The sequence below is a fragment of the Motacilla alba genome, chromosome 5 (assembly GCF_015832195.1).
Source record: "Motacilla alba alba isolate MOTALB_02 chromosome 5, Motacilla_alba_V1.0_pri, whole genome shotgun sequence".
In the NCBI taxonomy this organism is placed as follows: Eukaryota; Metazoa; Chordata; class Aves; order Passeriformes; family Motacillidae; genus Motacilla; species Motacilla alba.
In genome coordinates this window covers 49478588-49493422 of record NC_052020.1, presented here as the reverse complement: position 1 = coordinate 49493422, position 14835 = coordinate 49478588, and positions in this window count along the sequence as shown.

Sequence of the window (14835 nt, the reverse complement as noted above, 5' to 3'; positions counted from 1 at the left end):
CAGCTGCTAGTCCCTAGTCATATTAATAGTCAGCTTATAATAGAAAAAGCAAAAGAAAGCTGATTCTGATACACTGGGAAGCTTCAGTTCATTTAGTAGTCATGTTTATAGCTGCTTTCCAAGAGCTTAGATTTGGTTAGTTTTGGATAAGAAGTTCCATTCCTTTCTCTCCTCTTGCATGGACTATGTGTCCCATCACTTTAAGTATTAGAGCTGAGATCATCTCCCTCTTCCCTCAACCCAGACTTCCCCTCTCTAGTGGAAACTAATTTCAGCTAAATGCTGACCACACTTTCCATACATGTGAAGCCATTTTGGGCTGAAAGTTAAATCCTAAGGACACTTGGTCTTGTGTCAGTCAATTAGATTAGTCCTTTCTTTTCCACAAAATAGCTGGCTGCTCACAAGGGAGGGGGACCACTAGGCATCCAGGGTTATTCTGAAGTAGTCTCTAAAGCAGGACAGAATTTATTCACTTCTAGGTAGGGAATCCCCACCCCTGTGTACATAGCCAGTGACAGGAATATTTGCAGATCACATCGGTCTTAAATTCTACTCACCTTTTGCCAGTCTTAAATGCACAGATTTGGATTTGTCTTCTGCGAAAGAGTGGAATTTATTCTTGAAGTCAGACATAAACCATTCCTTTTTTTTTAGTATGAGATCAGACACATTTCAAGCTCCTCCATTTAACACACCAATACTACTCAGAAGCGTTTACCTCTGAAATTAGTTTAGCAGGAATGTTCAAAAATATCTATTCCTAAATGATGATCAGAATCACAGCTAAAAGCTAATATATAGACTACTCCTGTTTTCAAACTGGTGATGTGTCTTTTCCTCTTTCAGCTGCAGCTTTACAAGTGTGATCTAGCATTTGTTTGGTTTTTCTGGGCTAAAAGGAGCACACATGATGCTGCAAGGTGGAATTGTTCCAGTAGGTTTTCAGAGTTGCACCCGCACCACCTCTGTCTTTTTATGTACTCAAAGTTTTTTTTAAAGAAAGGAAAACAATATAAATCTAGAAATTAGGGGGGGAAAACGGAACTTACTTTTTCTAGCTTCTAGAAGTTTCTGCCAGTATATACTTCAGAGCTGTGAAACGACTACACCTAATCTGAAATAGTAGCAGAGAACCGTAGAAAATTATTTGTTTAGAGGCAGTTTTGAAATATTAAAAGCCATCTTTACCATTACTGGGTTTTGCACAGATGTATACATTAGCCTTTCAGTCAAAAGGTCTTTGAACTTGTTCAGGGAACAATGTAGTTCCAGGTTGTTCCAGTTACAGGCAAAAGCCCTAGGCAAGAGTGTTGTGGTAGTCTTTGTTCAGATATAGTGATCCTTGATGAACAGAAAATTCTATAGGAGATCATAATGGAAACTCAGAAACTATAGCAATTATGCAGATTAAATTTATCCAGCGGACTTTAATACTTATTTCCAAATTCTCTTCTTAAAAACTCTCAAGACTGTGTTTTAGTGTCCTAGAGAAAGGCTCATATTACTGATGTGATTCTAATGTAAACACTGTGATTGCAAAGTACTGCATTTGTGGGTTTTCTTAGCTTGGAGAGTCTCAGTCAAGGAGGACATTTTCTTAAATATTTTTAAAATTAATTCAGCCATTATCAAGAAATCTATATGAATGCACTAACCACGGAAGTTTAACATTTTATGATAATGTTTTCCATTTGTGTAACTAAATAAGTCATAGATTAAGTTCCAATCCAGTGTTGTTTATTCCAGAACTGCAAGGGTTCTTTCAAAAATCATTCATAAAATGCTAGATGACAAAAATAGATTAGGGTATTTTTCTGCTCTGAGTATAAATATTATCATATAATTACACTAGTATATTTGTGTAAATCATGAGGTACTGTGCAGTCCAAAAGACTGTTTTGGTGAGAGGGGAATAAACTTTCAAAACTTTCAAAATTATGTAAAATTACAATTAAAAGAACCAATGAATGTGTCAAGTCAATTTAATTTATTTAGCATACACTGAGGTATGTTTAGAATATTGTAAAGTAGATTACATGTATACATGTGCTACCTGGGTACAGCCACACACAGACATGCAGGCATCACTCTATAGAAGTGACTAATGTTACTCAAAATAACAGTTACCATTCAGAATCTTAGGACTATATGAAAAATACAAGCTTTCAAGACCACCCATTAGTTTCTAAATTTCACTAAACTTTCTCCACAACTTCCTCCACAGTCATAGAATCATAGAATCATAGAATTATGAAGGTTGGAAAAGACCTTTAAGATCACCAAATTCAACAGTCAACCCAGCACCATGACCATGTCCACCTTTAAACCATGGCCTCAAGTGCCATGTCCACACATTTTTTGAACACTTCAAGGGATGGTGAATCCACCATTTCCCTGGGCAGCCCATTCCAATGCTTGACAGACTTTCCATGATGAAATTTTTTCTGATGTCCAACATGAACATTCTCTGGCACTACTTGAGGCCACTTCCTCTTGTCCTGTCACTTGGGAGAAGACTGGTGCCATACCACCACGATGTCCTTTCAGGTAGTTGTAGACAGCAAAAAAAGTTTTTCCAGAATAAACACTTCCTGTTCCCTTGGCCATTCCTCAGAGGACTTGTGCTCCAGACCCGTTCTCAGCTCCACTGCCCTTCTCTGGACATGCTCCAGCCCCTCAATGTCCTTCTTGTACTCACAGGCCCAGAAATGAACACAGGATTTCATGTGTGGCCTCACCTGGGCCAGGTACAGGGGGACAGCCACTGCCCTGGTCCTGCTGGCCACATTCTTGCTCATCCAGGCCAGGATGGCATTGGCCTTCCTGGCCAGCTGGGCACAAGCTGTCTCTGGTTCATCTTCTGTCAACCAGCACCCCCAGGTCCTTTTCCACTGGGCCACTTTCCAGCCACTCTGTCCCCAGCCTGTAGCACTGCAGGGGTTGTTGTGACCCAAGGGCAGGACCTGGCACTTGGCCTTGTTGAACCATTGGCCTTGGCCCATCAATCCAGCCTGTCCAGATCTCTCTGCAGAGCCTTCCTGCCCTCCAGCAGATCAACACTCCCACCCAATTTTGTATCATCTGCAAACTGACTGAGGGTGCCCTCTATCCCCTCATCCAGGTCATCAATGAGGACGTTAAACAGGGGTGGCCCCAATACTGAGAACCTAGGAACAACATGCAACCAGATACCAGCCAGATTTAATTCCGTCCACCACCACTCTCTCAGCCCAGCCACCCAGCCAGTTTTTGCCCAGTGAACAGTGCACTCATCCGCACCATGGGAAACCAGTTTCTCCAGAAGAATCATGTTGGAAATGGTGTCAAACTATTTCAAAGACTAAGTAGACAACATCCACAGCCTTTCCCTCATCCACTAAGTGATTCGCTTTGCTGTAGAAGGAAATTAGTTTGGTCAAGCAAGACTTGTCTTTCCTAAATGCACGCTGGGCGTGCAGGCTGGGCCTGGTCTCCTGGTTGTGCTGTACATGTTGCATGATGGTACTCAAGACGGTCTGCTCCATGACCTTCCCTAGAACCGAGGTCAGGCTGACAAGCCTATAGTTTCCCTAATCCTCCTCCTGACCCTCCTCATAGAGGGGGCATCACATTTGCCAACTTTCAGTCACTTGGAACCTCCCCAGCTGGCCAGGACCAATGATAAATGATGGGAAGTAGCTTGGCAAGTTCTTCCACCAGCTCCCTCGGTGCTCTTGGGTAAATCCCATCTGGCCCAGGGACTTATGAAGGTCTTAGTTTCGTAGGAGACCACTGGATTAAAGTGGCTTCATGGCTTCATTCTGCTGCCTGTCTGTCTTCCAGTTTAGAGGATTGATGACAAGTGGTCTTGTTATTAAAGACTGGGGCAAAGAAGGCATTAAGTACCTGAACCTTTTCCTCATTTGTTGCTGTTTTTTTTCCCCACTACATACAACCGAGGATGGTAATTCTCCTTGACTTCCTTTCTTTGCTGGCACATTTGTAGAAACACTTTTTATTGCCTTCTGCATCAGTATCAAGATCAAGTTCTAAGTGGGCTTTGGCCCTTCTAATTTTCTACCTGGATGTTTGTTCAAACATATGTCTCTACATTTGTTTACTTTTACAGCATGACTTGATATTTAAAAAAAAGAAAGGAATAGTTAACAATTATGGTTATATGCTTGGTGAATACAGAGATGGTAAGGAAGCCACCATTTTCCACTGTAAATATTTCCTTTGAGCATTTGTATTTTAAAAGTCTAAAGAAATATGCCTATCCCCCCTGCTCTATATGGGTATATTTTTTTGATGCACACATGCAATACTGTCTCTTTGTGGTTTCAGGTAAAACTTTTTCCCTAGCATTTATATTTCTCTACTATACCTAGTATTCATCTGATGTATGGTGGTCTGAGCAAGATCTGTTTGGGAGTTAAGGATGATACATAACATGTATTGGAGAGAAGGGGGCAAAAGTTCTCATGATATGAGTTTTAAAGGATTGTGTGGAAAGGGTTAAAATGTTTCAAACTAGCCATGCGTTGCTCTCGAGTGATTAGGTGTAACTCCCAATTAAAGATCAATAAAGTCTTTAAAGTGATTTATAAAAATGGATTAGTAAGAAATGTCCATTTAGAAACTACTGTGAGTAAAATCACTATACTCTCTGTCATATTGATCGGGCCTTTATGTCTAAACACGCATTAACTGGGGCAGACAATAAAAATTAATCCTCTTCTTTCGTAAAATGGAAGGTCATTTTCCCAACTGTCCCTAGGGGGAATGATGTCATTAAACATGCTACTAAGACATTTTATTAAATCTGACTAGGCTGTTTGCATAAAAGTAAATTAGAGCAGTCAATATTGGAAAGAAAGGGATTTTAAGGAGCAATAACTAGAGGTATTTATTGTAAGTGTATCATACAACAGATGCATAATTAAATTCAAAACATCTCCATTAAAATAATGTAAAGGGTCTGGCTCAAATGACAAAAGGCACGATTTTCAGAGCCCTAAGCATGCCCTGTTGTACCTAAGCATTTCAGGGGTCTCCAAGCAGTAGGGGATTTGACATACCATATGTGGTGATATTCTCTGCTCTGTCCCCTCCAGGATAATTTATAAATAAAACCACTGAGCAAAGGGGTGAAACTGTAACTAGCGCCAACCCGACCGAGACGATGCCCTCTATAAAACACCTGCAGTTTCAGTTCCAGCATGCATCTCTTTACACGCATGTTCCCTCGGATAAGAAGCATCTTTCAACACTGTAAGAAAAGCAGAAAAGGGGAAAGAGGAGAAGTCATTTAAGATTATGTTCTGCTTTAGGTGCATGGCCTTCAAGCTGCTGCTGCCCACAGGATCCATTTGCCCGGACCCCAGCAAAGCAGAGTTTACACATAGCATCTCTGCCATGGCGCCCTGTGAAAGCCTTTGTGTCTGAATGCACCCTGAGGTCACTCCTGGGCCAGCTAGTGTATAAGAAACAATTTTTTTGAAGGTTAAAGTCAGAATTTCAAGTTGCATTTTATGTCTCCTTTTGTGGTGTAGACCTCACTGCTATACCTCTGGGTAGGTGACCTGCTTCCCATCACCTCTGTCTCTGATTGGCCTCCCCCCTTCCACAAAAAACTCAGCAGCGGTTAAGTCACTGAGACTGCTCCATATTGCACTGTCCACATAGGAGTGTGTTATCTTCACAATCTCTAGTCCGCTTTACACATCAGTTGGTTGTCTGCTATCTCTAAGTAACATTATAGATAACTTGACGTATGGGACATCTTTGTTTTAGAACTTTAGCAAAGTGGAGGTCTTGGCCATGGACAGAGGACTGGACTCCCATGTTAATTCCAACAATATGCACCCTAATGTTACTCTTATGATTAGAAATGTTTTTAGAGTACCACTGAATTGTTTCTAATTTTGCAAATAATATCATACATGAGACAAAAAAAAAGATATTTTCTCCTTTTAACCTGTAAATATCCTACATTAAATTAGGTCAGTAGATGAATCTCTAGTTTAAAAAATGCACCAGGTATGAGGTGACCCCGTGATTGTAAAACACAGACTTCAGTCTGGGTTTCATGCTTGGTTGAGGCATAGAGATTCTGTGCCACAGAGTAATCACGTTGGGTCAGACCCCACAAAAGGCCTGAGTGCCTTGTATGGCAGCTGTGTAAGTGTTTTAGAAGGAAATTGGTGGAGCAGGTATAATCTGAAACCAAACATAAAGGAAGAGGAAGAGGGAATGGACGCCAGGGGAATGCACACATTTATGGGACTTGAACACATGGATGTAGAACTGACTAAAAATATAATTGTGTCTCTGTTTCATGACTACTAAGATACTATTTTTTCAATTTCTACATTTTTTTCAATTTCTACATTTCTACAAAGAGTGAAAAACTGAATAATTCCATATTTTGGCAGATGGTTGGTGGAAAAAAACCCCAACAAACTAGTTAGAAATGCCATTTTGACCATTTAAAATCTCCTCCCTGATCTCCTTGCAATAAAATGGTTATAGCAATCTTTAGACACTATTGATTAAAAAGAATAAAATAATAATAACTCTGTAATATCGAGCAGTTTTCTAAACTGTTTATTGAGGGATTTGGACATATACAGAATTTCTAGTAATATATATATATATATATATATATATATATATATATATCTGATTCATGCCCTGAATCTCTGAAATTCATAGTCAATAAATGCATTAAATAATACAACAATAAAACTTTGACATGAAAAGAAATACAAGAAATTAATAAATTATTTGCTTGGTAAATAAGTTCAGGCCATGTATCTCTTCAAGGAAATTGTTTAAGCCACTCTCGTACATGGTATAGAGCAAGTAATATGTACGGAGCCAGTTCTGCAGAGAATACAGATAGTGAATGTCCAATTTGAACATGTTAATCCAACCTAAGTCTTTTTTTTTTTCTTTTTTTTTCTTCCACCAAAGCTTCAATATGCATCTGATCTCAGGATATTGGATTTTTCTTTGAGGAAAGAAATAAATGACTTATCTGGGGAATAAACCCAGTCTTCTTTCTCTGTACTGCTCACCATATATATTGTGCTAAAATAAGGTTCACTGATTCTAATGTAAATCTCTAAATCTGAACCATGATAATATAAGTTTCTGCATTTTATGTGGTAGGTAAGTAGGTTGCATCTTTGAAAAAAAGTAGTGAGAAAGATTAGTGATGTACCTAAGGAGAAAGGGAACAGGCTGAAATACCTTTAGGGTCTGAAACTCCTTGACAGACTAGGAAAAACTGTTCAAACACATTTGTTTTCTTTTAAAATTAAGATGCATCTTGCAATACGATGGTTTCCCCCCATCTTGCTTTTTACACACACATTTTGTGACATCAAGATTTGTCTGTATGGGTGATTCATACCAGTACAAACCAGCTTGCATCACTGCTAAAAGATCTGCAACTATACGATCCTATCTTTGTAAGGATGTCATTGTCAACATGTCTGGGGGATTTTCACTCTTGCAGGAATTATTTTATCTTCCAAGGAAGTTACACTGTAGCTCTTTGCTGTCTGATGTGATGCTTTCCCACATGGCTTTGCTGCTAACCCCAAATGTCCAATCTGCTTATTGAAATACCTTTTCTTAACCTGAAGTCAAAGTAATGGATGATAACTCTCTGTGCTAGCACAGACAGGTTCAGCTTCTTTATAAGTCCAGAGTGTCTACCAAAGATACCTCCCACTTCTCATCAGGCAGCACACTTCAGTGTCCCAAGCAGGCTATGGATCACATCTGTCCCTGGAATACTTTGACTTGACAAGAGCACTGACTATAGCAATGTCTGGGAGAGGAACTGCACAGGATCTGGGATCAAGAATGGCGTCTAAAAACAGAAAGGAGAAAGGTGGAGCTCTCATATTGTTGTGAATATCATGCTTTGTTACAGCAATTCTGACAGGATTCCCGGCTGGCAATACCATCATAGATTCGATGGCAATGCAAAGCCAATTGGCAAGAGTATTCCAGTAATGAACAAATAAAAAAACACTTTTTGTTTTTCAAGCAGATATGCTTGTCAGACAAGAAGTTGTTTGATGTCTAACAATCCAGCTGTAGATCTGTAGATTGATCTAGTCACCCAGGCTAGTGCCTTTCCCACTGTCACTAATCTTTTTGTTCCTGGAAATGTTGAAGATGCCACAAGCAGGGTATGAAAGACTAATAAGAAATATAGGACTTACAGTGGTACTGTGCTCTGTCATATCGAGTGGATATTTATTGCCAGAGATGGATGTGGTCATATTTCATGGGAGTGAGATACTGTAAGTTCTGAATACAACTATTTCTGTTTCCAAATTGTGCCTTCCCTGAGAATATTGAGAAGGAGCAATTACAACTTGTAAGCATGCCCACTGTAGAAGGGGCTACTCCAAAACCTCTAGTTACTCTTCCATGATATCTTCTCCCATCTGTCCTATGAAGCCATGTCCCAGCTTCTGGATCAGAGAATCTCTACAATACAGTTTACTTAACTTATCTGTTCTCTGCTGGCCTCATTTCCTTCTCTATGCAAGATGGGCCAGATTTAAGAAAGTGTACTACATAATTTGGCTGTTGAGAGCCATCATTCTGTAGCTTTATTATTAAGTACCTATCCTGCTTTGATCATCCAGGAAATGAATCCTATTAATCAGTGCATAATTATTATGAGTTTTTAAAAAAACAAAAGTCTTATCAGGGTACTTTTCCCAGAAGAACCGTAGCAAGATTTTTTTTATTGATGCAAATCTGAGAAAAGCACATCATAAGTGCAACTTCAACTTTTTTTTTTAAAAAAACTGGTAAAGAAGTTCATTCCAGTAACTGCCAAAAATATAGGCAAAATATCATATAGCACTAGTAAGTCAGAAGTGCCTCAATGCCACAAAATAATTTGAGTATTACTGCAGCTATAGCAAGTGACATCTGAAAGACAGAAAGAAGGCTTCAGCTCTTGCATAATGGACCTACACCCTTTAAATAGTGAAAAGGCCCTTCCTGTCATGCAGATATGTAGGAATTATGTCTGGGTTGAATAACAGGAAGTTACCCAGGAACTTCTACTGAACCAGGCTTTCTAGGGAACAGGAAAGAAAAGGGTTACCTTGGTGTAAGCCTATCTGGTCTGCTGAGGAGACTAGGGAAAGAGATAGGAAGACAAATAGGCAGTTAATGGTGTTAATGGATGGAAGGCATTATTCTCAGAAAACATTCTCTGTCAGACTAGGCATTCCTCTTCTTTCTCTTTCCCCTTAGGCACACTGTTGCATATCCTGATTTTAGGAAACTTGTCATGTTAAAAAGAACAATTTTGGTTTGTTCTGCTATCACACTTTCCTGGCCTGGCGGGGAAAACAAGAGGTAGATGACACCTACATTTCTCTGATTCCTCTAGTGCCCTATCTCAGATAGTGGGATTGAGGCCAATCACATCAGTCCCTTAAATTCCTGACCAGCCTCCAACAGCAAAGCATAATATACATCCTAGGAGCCCTTTCTTACCTTTTTTCAGGTGAGCTCCTACTTCCAAGTTTTGTGAATTGAAATCTCATTTGTCCTTTATTTAAAATCTAGAATTACCTGGTCTTTATGCCTATTTGGGAGTCTATGGATTGAAAACAAAATTCTGGAAGATTTTGATTTTTACTTTTGTTGGAAGGGTTCTGCCTAGGTAGCAACATTGTAGCACATGATATAGAGAATGACTTAATTCATAATGAAATCACTACTTTTATATAGGAAACCAAACGACTTTGAAGAGGCAAGGGCTGTAGCATAGTAAGAGAGGAAGTATGTAATTTTTGGAGTTCTTTGTACAGATACAGGGTGATTGTACTTTGTGTATGTCTCAGTGTGCATGAAGTGCAGAACCATACACTGCATAAGGGCTTTGAGTGATAGAAAGCAGTGCTGGATACTTAAAGAGTGCTGAATGCACACATTGGATGACAATCCTTTTGTAATAGCAGTGACTCATAACGAAGTTATCTTTACTTAAATTCAAGTGCCTGTTTATAGGAAACATTGAATGATTTTCCTGAAGTGAAATCTTTCTTGAGGAGATAAAATCCACATACAGGTAGTTCAAAAATGGTTCTACAGCCCAATATACTACTCACCAATGTGGTCAATGTATTTACAGACCAACTTCCACTAGGGTTGTCATGGTTTCACTGAAGGAATCATGGTTATCAATTTCTGTCTTGTTGATTCCCCATACAATTTACCAAAGACTAATATGTATTGGCAAAAGAATTTACAATTCTCAATAAAAATGACAGGACATATATTTATAGAATGAAATTACAGAGATCCTTGTTTGGGTCAGATTCAGCAATAGGAAGGATTCAAGCAGTGTGTCCTGTGTTAGCAAATCTGAGGGCAGGTTGGATTTTTCTGGCAGGGAAAAGGAGGACAAAAGGACAGATGTGCTGGAGGATGAATAGTTGTGTGTATAGAGAGTATTCTGTCTTAGAAATATTGTCCCACAAGATTCCTAGAAAAACTCCTAAGCACTTCTTAGAAAGTTTTTAGTGTCCTGGGCATTCTGATGATCTTATTTGCCCAATTTTAAAGATTCTGAGTAAAACTAAGACACATGACTAAGCATCACTATCCAAACACAGTTATTCATTGCTATGAATAATAGGTCAGCTAAAGAAATTCTGGTTTTGTAAAGGTTTCCATTATCTCGCAGTTGCTCTCTGTTCTTCTTATCTTGTTCTCTCTCTTTTGACTCTTATCATGCTCATTCATCTCTAGACCAATACCCCACTGTTTCTGTGATAGGCCCTTTTGTGACTTTCAATGGGATGATGATGCCCTCTCTGCACAGCACACCTCTTCTAATTTGTCTCTCAGGAAAATTCTTTCCTCAAGAAAAGCTCCACGGAAAGCCCAGAATTAGAAGAAGCTAAGGAAAGAACCTCCCTGGAGTTTATTTTTCATGTGTCAAATCTTACTATATGCATTTTCTTACCTGCAAGCATATTTCAGATGCTAGCTACTGCATTGGTGAGGACTGAACTCAGTAATAAATATTCCTGAAACTTCAGGAATATACTCATGGCAGTCATGGTATCAGACTAGTGGAAGCAAGAGGCATTCATAAGTGCTCTGTTTCCTTTACACTGAATTTTCTCAGCGTACCTTGTTGATGTTGGTCAGTGTTCACTGACAGTTTTTTTTTAATGGATTCTCCTATTAGCTCAGGGATTTAAGTCTCCCTTTTTAAAAATTGAAAACATTGCAGCTCCAATTCCCCCCTAGTGCATCCCATAGCCTGGAATATTGTGTACTCAGCTCCTGCAACTGGAACTTGCAGCAGCTGAGTTCAGAATGTGTCATTAACTCTTCACACCTTTGCCAATCAAACACTTGTCAATATACGCCCAGTTAAAGCAAGGTCAGGTGACATGTGAAGAACAGAGATGCTGCTTGGCACTGTAGGGAGAAAATTCCGGTGGCCAAAGCTCAGCTGGAACTGAAGCTGCCAGAAACATGGGGAACAATAAAAATAGATTTTTCAAATATTCTACTGGCAATAGGCGGTGTTAAAAGAACATTGTCCCATTCCAGGATGAGGACAGTCACCTCATAAACAGGGACAGGGACAAGGCAGAGGTGTTAATGCATTCTTTGTCTTCAACACAGATGATGGACCAAGGGGTTCTTAGAGCCCTGAGCTGGAGGACCATGACTGCAAGAATGATCAACTCCCAGCTGATCCTGAATTTGTGTGGGATTTGCTGCTCCAGCTGGATCCCTACACATCTATGGGGCATAATGGGATTCATCCAACATCCTCATTAATGACTTGGATGCAGGACTGGAAGGGATATTAAGCAACTTCATGGATGATACAAAACTGGGAGGAGCTGTTGACTCCCTCGGAGGCAGGGAAGCCCTGCAGGACCCAGCGATCATCAACTGTATGAAGTCCAGTAAGGACCCAAGGGAATGGCCTAAAGTTGTGTCAGGTGATGTTTATTTTGAATATTAGAAAAAGTATTTTCACCCAGGGGGGGTCTGAAATAGGTTGCCCAAGGAGGCGGTCACAGAGTTCAAGAAGTGTTTGGACAACACTCTTAGGCACATGGTGTAACTCTTAAGGATGGTCCAGTGCGGGGCCAGGAGTCGGAATCATGATCCTTGCAAGTCCCTTCCAGCTCAGCTGATTCTTTGATTCTGTGAGCTCTAATTTGCTACAGGAAGAGAGAGGGAAACCCTGGAGCATTGTTAGTATCCAGGTCAGCAGTGGCCTGGATTTTGCTACATGAGTGTGTGATCGCAGATAGCAGATCACTGAAATACCTGAGCATGCAGCACCCATCAGACCCAAGGCAACTACCAGGAATACTGAAATTTGGGATTAGTCATATATTCTGAATGCAATGCAACACCCCTTGATGTACCATGACAACACCTAGTCCAAAAATTCACATGATGAGCTTTAATTTTTTTATCCTTGAGTTTTTCACTCATCTAGTTACAAAATTCTTTCCATAAGGTAATCAATGTCACTCTGAATCAATATAATTTTATTTTTGGCTGGAAGTCTGTTTGTCTGGAAGACTGGTTTGTCTGCAGACTATTAAGCATTTGGAGATTGAGAAATTTATCCAAATTTTGTCTGTGATTGATTTTGATCTTTTGATCTCCTGGTGATATTTCAGCTTAGGTAATTCCCTGCCACCAAAGAGATTCACACAAGCTCATGGTCTCCTGCCATGTTGCTGTTCCTACCCATCCAATGCTTTTAGCAATCACTGCCACATTTAAAGGCAGCTGTGGCAGGTCAGTGCTTTATGAATGTGACTGGTGAGTTTGATACTAGACCTGAGGTTTCACAAGGACAAGAGGTTCTCTGGGAGGAGGGATGCAAGGGTGACCCAGGCTGGCTGCAGGCTTGTCTGATTGTTTCCTCTGGAACTGAGCTGTGAGGACAAGCAGAGACAGACATGTCAAGGCAGAAGTAGGACATGTTTACCATGGTCTTCATTCCACCTTCTGTGTTGTGTTTACTTGAGTAAAGGGAAGATGGTGGGAGGAGATTGGGGCATGCCAATGCAGAATTCAGCCATATTCAGCCACGCAGAATTGTAGCTGCCACAGGGAGAGATCACTGGATATTCAGAGCGGAATACACAGAATGTGTTTTGCATTGTAAAAGAAACACATTTTTCAAAATCACTTTGTTTTGGAGCTAATTTTAGTTTGTGGTTGGGGCTACATGGAGCTGTGGTGGTGAAGAGAAGATAAAATTTACTTGTATTGTGGAAAAATCCTAGGGCTTCCCTGATCTTTATTATGAATATAGATTTACTTCAGGAGTGCTTTAACTTGATTCTAAGAAAAAGATACTAACAGCCATAACCTGTCCTGTAGGAAGGCTTACATTTAACTCCAAATGTCCTGCCAGTGACAGCTCTTGTGTCACTTTTGCATTGTGGAGATTCCCTGTAAGCAGGCTATTATCAGACACTCTCTGGCAGCTTCTTTCTGTTGCCAGAATGACTGAAAGATTTTCAATACAAACAAAAATCAAGTAGCAGTCAAGGCTTAGAGTCACCTCTATATGGATCACCAGGTTCTTCCCAGTTCTCCCCCATGGAGAAATAGAAAGTCTGGGAATCAGTACTTCCAGTCCTTGTATGCACTCTTAATAATATTTAAATAACACATATACCTCACATGCCTTATTTAGTACAATGGATTTTTTTCAAATGCTGTGAAGGAAAAGACACCATTTTGAATGCATTTAAAGAAGAAGAGAATGTCTTTCTCTGAGCTACTGCATGCCTGTCCCTTTTTGTTCCCAGAGCCATGCCCCTGGAGTGTAAATGCAAGTCTCACATGAGGTGAAGAAGTTATGGTGTGGAGTTGTGAGAATATGGCCTTTATCTGCATTCTGGGAATGGTTTTGTTCTCCACTCTCTGCTACGTGACGAGGAAGGACTAAAAAGCCTGGACACCCAGACAAAAAGAGGGCCATTTAGCCTTTTCTCTGAAGCCCAGGATCCTTGCTGGGGGATTATTTTAGGCGGGGCTGTGTTTGGGCTGAGGGGTCTGGTTTGTACTCAAAGCCAGGCAGCAGATGTCAGGCCTCAGAATTGCTCACAAAATGATGACCTTGCTGGGTCAGGGCCCATACAACCTGCTTTGCCTCAAGCTGCGTCAAACACAAGCAGCAGAAAGACTTTCCCCAGGCACGCCTGTCTGGGCGACCAGCTATTCCCAGGTCTCCCTGTAGACTGAATTCCTTGTGAAATTCTACAGCTCTGAGGAAAAAAAAAAAACCTCCTGACAGTTAACTTGCCTTTTTCTTTTTAAGTAATGAATAAGGCAGTGAACGTTTTTCAGGGGGTAGAGGTCCAATTCATTATTATGCTTTTTTCGTTGTAACAATTTATATTGTGGGTAAGTTTGTTTGGGGTTTCCACGTGTGTCTAAAATGTGTTAGTACAGATAGTGTCAAATACAGAGATGAAGAAACGAATGTGAAAAAGAGGGCTGTGTATGAGATGCAATCCATGGCAAATTCACATTGTGTATTGGATGTAAATATCTCCAGTGTGATGATTTTAGAGGAGGAAGAACATCTACTGTGATTAAGAACATCAAATTATGTTTGCTATAGTTATTGTCTTATTGGGAAATATTCACAGTCAAGGGTTTAAAAATGTAATATAAAGTGGATCAATATGTGTTCGAGGATTTCATCAATTGCATATTAACAGTACTAGTCCTTCTGACCTCTCTTCTTTGAGCTATTCCCTTGATCAGAGCAAAAATGATCTAATAAATTAAGGG